General features: G+C 39.5%; 1 long non-coding RNA gene across 4 annotated transcripts in view; it reads right to left on the bottom strand.

Annotated features, from left to right (window-relative positions):
- The window catches only part of LOC125487015, a 16111-nt gene extending 11306 nt beyond the window's left edge, over positions 1-4805 (bottom strand). Inside the window, exons 1-3 of one of the 4 annotated variants that reach the window (XR_007265577.1) lie at positions 4656-4805; positions 2702-2791; positions 372-451 (exon numbers count right to left, since the gene is read on the bottom strand). This is a non-coding gene — a long non-coding RNA (uncharacterized LOC125487015). The remainder of the gene's footprint in view (positions 1-371; positions 452-2701; positions 2792-4655) is intronic. The other 3 variants (XR_007265569.1, XR_007265580.1, XR_007265576.1) reach the window with 3 other exon arrangements.
- Positions 4806-5538: the final 733 nt, after the last annotated feature.

Here is a 5538-nt window from a genome sequence, read left to right on the forward strand (position 1 = left end):
CTGCTCCTATGATGCTGCTTGGCCTACTGTGTTCATCCAGCTCTGCACCTTGTTGTCTCGGATTCTCCAGCATCTGCAGTTCCTGCACTCTGTAATAAATTGGTTGCGTGAGGGAACAAGTGAATCATTGTCACATGTAGACAGCAGTATAACCCTGGTTGACCCAGGAAGCGATGTATGTCCCGCTGTACAAGAAATCTACACCTAAGGACAACTGATAAAAAAAAAAGCTATAACTACTAAATTCAGTTTAAGTGCCTTCAGTAACATAAATCCCGTGATTTAATTCCTGACGCGGTCTTTTGACCAAAAGAAGCACAGATCAGAAATTTAGCCTGGCTTATTCCCGATTTTTTAAAAAGAGATTTTACCTTAAAAGTGTGCAGGTAGCAATTCAGCCGCACTGACAATCGCAAAGCGAGTCTCAATATCCACATCTGTGCTGCATGCCCTGCGGGACAGGGACGCATTAAATTAGTAACATCTAACCCCATTGTTGCTCCTGGTTTTCACGGCAATAACTCTAAATACCTCCCCATTGTTTCCAAACAAATGTGCTCTATGCACATTTTTAGATCTGCAAGAACAATCTTTATAAACGAAATCATGGCCCTTTATAATCATGTGCTATAAATTTAGGGTTGTATGTTGTGTCTGTTTCACTGTTGTTTGGTTACAAAGGAAAAGAGTGACAGACCCAAGTACTTGACTCTGTGTGGTCTGACTGCGTTGAGCCTGCGGGCGACACCTGCCGGAGGGACTGACAGACAGTACAGTACCCAAAGCTGGTACCTAGCTTCTTTTACCGGTTTTATAACGAATGTCGTGCTTGTCTACGCCATTCTGTCCAGAATCATGAAGGTCACGTTGTCAAAAACATGAAAACCCCTTTCAGCCCCGCCTGGCAATGCCTGGAGAGCGGAAGGGAAAAAGCGCTGAGAATCCCAACACATGCGTTCTTTCAAACCAGCAAGGGGGCTGGACGCTATTCATGTACAGAAAACCGGGGCCTTCCATCTGAACGTTATGAATTATGCAGCCATTTCATATCGCTTCAGAGAGCCTTCAGCAATTAAATTAAATGTTACATGGCATGATGTCCACGCTATGCAGCCTTGAGAAAGTAATATGCTTAAAATTACTAACAATTTACTGATTTCTCGGCATCTTCCGCTATACGCGTTATGAGGTTTCAGTGATGTACAGGGAGTTGCCCATTTCCACCGATTCCTTGGAGCGTTGCCTAATGTCTAGACAATAAACCGAGATATTGAATATACCAGAATAGGTTGGAGGCGTTTGCTGCATGCTGTATTAAGCGCACAATATTTATCGGCGCTTACTTTGATTCCTTTTTTCAAAGTAACTCTTAAACAAAAATGCCATGCATTTAACCTGAAGACTAATAGTGGCTTGGCATCTTGAGACTGCAAATAATCTTCCAAATTTGTGAGGGGAGTATGAACTTAATCCAACAAAGCTGCTACCGAGTATTTTATTTTTGCTAGCGTAACTTGTTCCAGGCTGGCAATCGTACCCCAGCACTTCCTCTGCCTGTTAGAATCACAACTGCAAATTGTTGAAGAAATGCAAATACTGAACTGATTACATACAGTATCATAATAACACAGGCCATTTCCCCTCCGAATCGTTCAACAACATCACTGCCTCTCACTCCGTCTCTAGTCTGAATCAAAATCGTTTTGAAATGATAGGCTGTACATTTGCCACCAAGGAAATTAAATACGCAGAAAACTTGGGAGCGTGCTGTTGCAATCTCTGTCCTGTTTATGGAGAAAATCCTCGAAAGTGCTATCCTTTATGGAAATACTATGGAAGTTACCGTGAACCGAACAGAAAATCATTTTAAATTTATTTTAAATCGTTTTCAAATTATATTCTCGGAATAACAGTATAGCGATAGCAAATTCTAAACGCAACGATGTAGAAATGTGGAACTGATTGAAATTTTGATACTGATCCTGTCTTTTAAAGGAGTTATTAAAGCACAGGCGATTCATTTATACTTCATTTATCTGCATTACTTAATGCAGAATTCAGCAGACCGCAATCCAGTTACTCAGTGAAATGGAATGCTTCATTCGTTTCTGCACCAAACAAAGCATTTTCGCATTAATTCATGGAGGTGGATAGGCTTTTATAATGCAATAAAATCCCATGTTTCGCGTTTCCATTGAACGGGACATCGCTTTAATTAATGGGGATTGGCCCAACAGTGACAATAATGAAGACTAAAAGAAACTAAAACTTTTGTGAGACTTGTACATTTCATGATACTATTCTTCCGGGCATGTGTCTCCCCCTAGCGAATTTTGTCACCCGTTAGTGAACCGTGCCTTCTCCTCGTGTACTGCACTTCTCCGCTTGGTGACCTCTCTCCCCCTCGTGAGTTCCGCCTCCCCCCTGTGAAGACCTGAACTAAGACCTGCAAGAAAGTCCGAATGATGGAATTGGACTGTTCGGTATATTTGACTCTCTTATTTATACGTAGGGGTGAAGAATATTCTGTACATTTGTCAGTCTATAATTAAGGATAGTTTTTTTTTGTTTTCAAAACTGCTATTTTAATGATAAAGATTCATATCGCACAGTTCTAAGAAATATGTTGTAAATGTGTTTAAAGTTTGAAATGACGGCGAGGATTCCACACAGTTTTGAACACGGACATTTATGCACTTACTTGTTTATAAGGCATGTTGACGACTTACACTGTGTCCAATTGAAATAACTAAGTCAGATTGCTGGAGAAGCTCAGGAAGTCTGGCAGTATCTGTGGAGAGGGGTATTATGGTTTTGGGTAAAATTATAGTTGTTGAATGTGGCCTTTGTATATATTTTAAAACATTTCAACTGACATATTCACAGCTTCTGACCAATGAGATTTTGAATTAATATTTAAAGATACAATGTTGAAATATTGCTGGGCCCCTGTCTTTGCTCAAGTGTCTGGCGGCCTCTGGTGGAAAGTGTGTGGAACATGTTTTCTTTTACACATCTAATGATAAAACTATACACTTCAGTGTGTAGTTCAACGGTTGAATTGCAATTGAAAACATTGAGTTCACGTTTTTGTAGTATTAAATTTAGAATGTTTTGACCATGCAAGATTTATTTGGAGTAGATCTCCCAAAACAGTTCAGAATTTTGCAAATTTGTGATGCAATTTGAATATATTGAAATAGTGTGATTTGCTTTGAAACCCAAATATCTGAGTCCAAAGTTACTAAAATGGTCCAGTTTTTGATTCGTTCACAGCTTGTGCTTCTGCCAAACCCACCTTTTATTATCCATTCCTAATTGCCCCTGAGGAGGGAGATGAGCCACCAAATCTCACCCTCCTCTCACCAATCAACATCCAGCAGGTTCCCACTGACTAGAAATTGAACACAACCCTCTCTTTAAATTCTGCAGCTACAAGTGGCTGAGTCAAGAGTTACCCTCCTTTTAATTTCTGCAGAAACTGTTCACATGCATAAAATAAAGTTAAGAGTGTTTTGCCTGGATGGCATGCAGCTCAAATAATGCTCAAAAAGTTCAACACCATCAAAGTCAAAGCAACCCACTGCTGGTACCCCTTCACTGACACAGAGTGGCACCAACAGAGACCATTTGCAACCCAAACTACAGCAACTCATCAGGGGTTCTTCACAGCCCCCTCCAAATGCACAACCACTACCACTTAAAGGTCTCTGCCGAGCAAGATAAGGGTAGCAGATGCATGTGAACATCATCACTTGCAAGTTCCTCTCCACATTACACACCATTCTTACTTGGAAATGTAGCACCATTCCTCCACTGTTGTTAGGTCAAAATCCTGAACCTCCCCAAACAGCACTGTGGGTATCACTACAGGAAATTGACTGCAACGGTTCAGCAGTCAGCTTACCACACTTTCTCAGGAATGGTGAGCTCACCTTCTGGTCAATAATTGGCCAATTTGAAGAAAATCACAACCAGGTGATTGCTTCCTACACACTGTGGGATTGTGACTCCTATAGGATCTTGATGTCAAGGCTCTAACCGAGAAGCCAGAATCCTGTCCCATGTCTCCAGATCATTCATCCAGGTTTCTGAATTACTTGTCTGGAAATATACTCAACGTGCTACCGTAACCCTCTTTGTAGCATTACCAGTTGAGATTGTTCTGATTCTCTCGAGAATTTCTGCCTACAAGAAACAAACTTGGTCACCAACATTCAGAGTGTACTTGAGAAAGTCAGGATGTTGTTCCTCTTCCAGTGTGCTAATAACCAAACTAAGGAAAACTGTGAGTGGGGAGGGAGAGAGCCTTTTGCACTACTTATTAGTAACATTTTATGTTTGTGAACCTTGATGTCAGGAAGAAATGCTAACAGTTTGGCATGTATGAACTCACAATTTCTATTCTGTTTTTAGTAAGATCCAGTACCCACAAACTCATTGCCCACTGAAAGCTGATAATGAAAAGTTCCACATTCTCTTAGTTTTAACTCACCCAGGATTTTACACAGAACGAGGTTGTGATTTAGAAGTTATTTTCTAATAATTGACTATTGTTCAAATCTATTGAAGCCTTCACATTTAAATTGTTCCCCCAAAATAAGATTATATTGAGTCAACTGGGCTCTAGCATGCCTACGTAAAGGATAACTTACTTGTTACCAAATATCAGGGTAGTTCAGCCAGCCCAGATTCCATGTTGGATCTTGGAACACCAGAATCTTTGCATGCTCATTTAAGTTGGAGATTGATGTATACTCAAGAGCAACTTTTGCACACTTTAGAATGAATCATTGTTTGATTTCTGGAGGAAATAAAAATATATGTTTTTAATTAATGTCACAAAAGCATTCAGAACACAGCAGAACCACTGACTATCCACATGGTATGTATGAAATTGTCTAATAGATTCAGATATTTGAACCCTCTTGTCTGATGAAAATGCTAATTAGGTGTTTAATAGTGACTACATGGTCATAGCAGAACATAAACGAAGTGCCTATTGCATCATTATTTTTCAGATAAAGTCTTTATTTCTTTTTCTTGTCTGAAATGATTTTGTTGCACTTTTGATGTAGACTATAAGAAATAGGTGCAGGAGTACTCTATTTGGTCCTTAATGCTGGCTCTATTTCTTAATGACATCATTATTGATCTTCAAACTCAATCTACCTTCCTACGCTATCCATACATTCTTTGTTTGCTTAGTGCCCCAAAAACTTATTGATTTTTATCTTCAGTATAACTTAACTTCTGGAATTACACAGTTATCTAGAGCAGAGGATTTCTAAGATTTACAATACTTTGAATAAATTTCTCTTCATCTCAGTTATAAATGGCTGACCTTTATTCGGACAATAAGATCCCTAGTTGTACGGAGGCCAGCCAGGGAGAAACATCCTCTTAACATCCACCTTGTTCAGCCTCATAAGAAAGTTATATGTTTCAATTAAATCAACCATCATACTTATAATTTAAAGGGACTTTGGCTTAGTCCACTCAATGTTTCCTCATAGGATAAACTTCTCATCTCATGAA

Source organism: Rhincodon typus, chromosome 2 (assembly GCF_021869965.1).
Source record: "Rhincodon typus isolate 14 chromosome 2, sRhiTyp1.1, whole genome shotgun sequence".
In the NCBI taxonomy this organism is placed as follows: Eukaryota; Metazoa; Chordata; class Chondrichthyes; order Orectolobiformes; family Rhincodontidae; genus Rhincodon; species Rhincodon typus.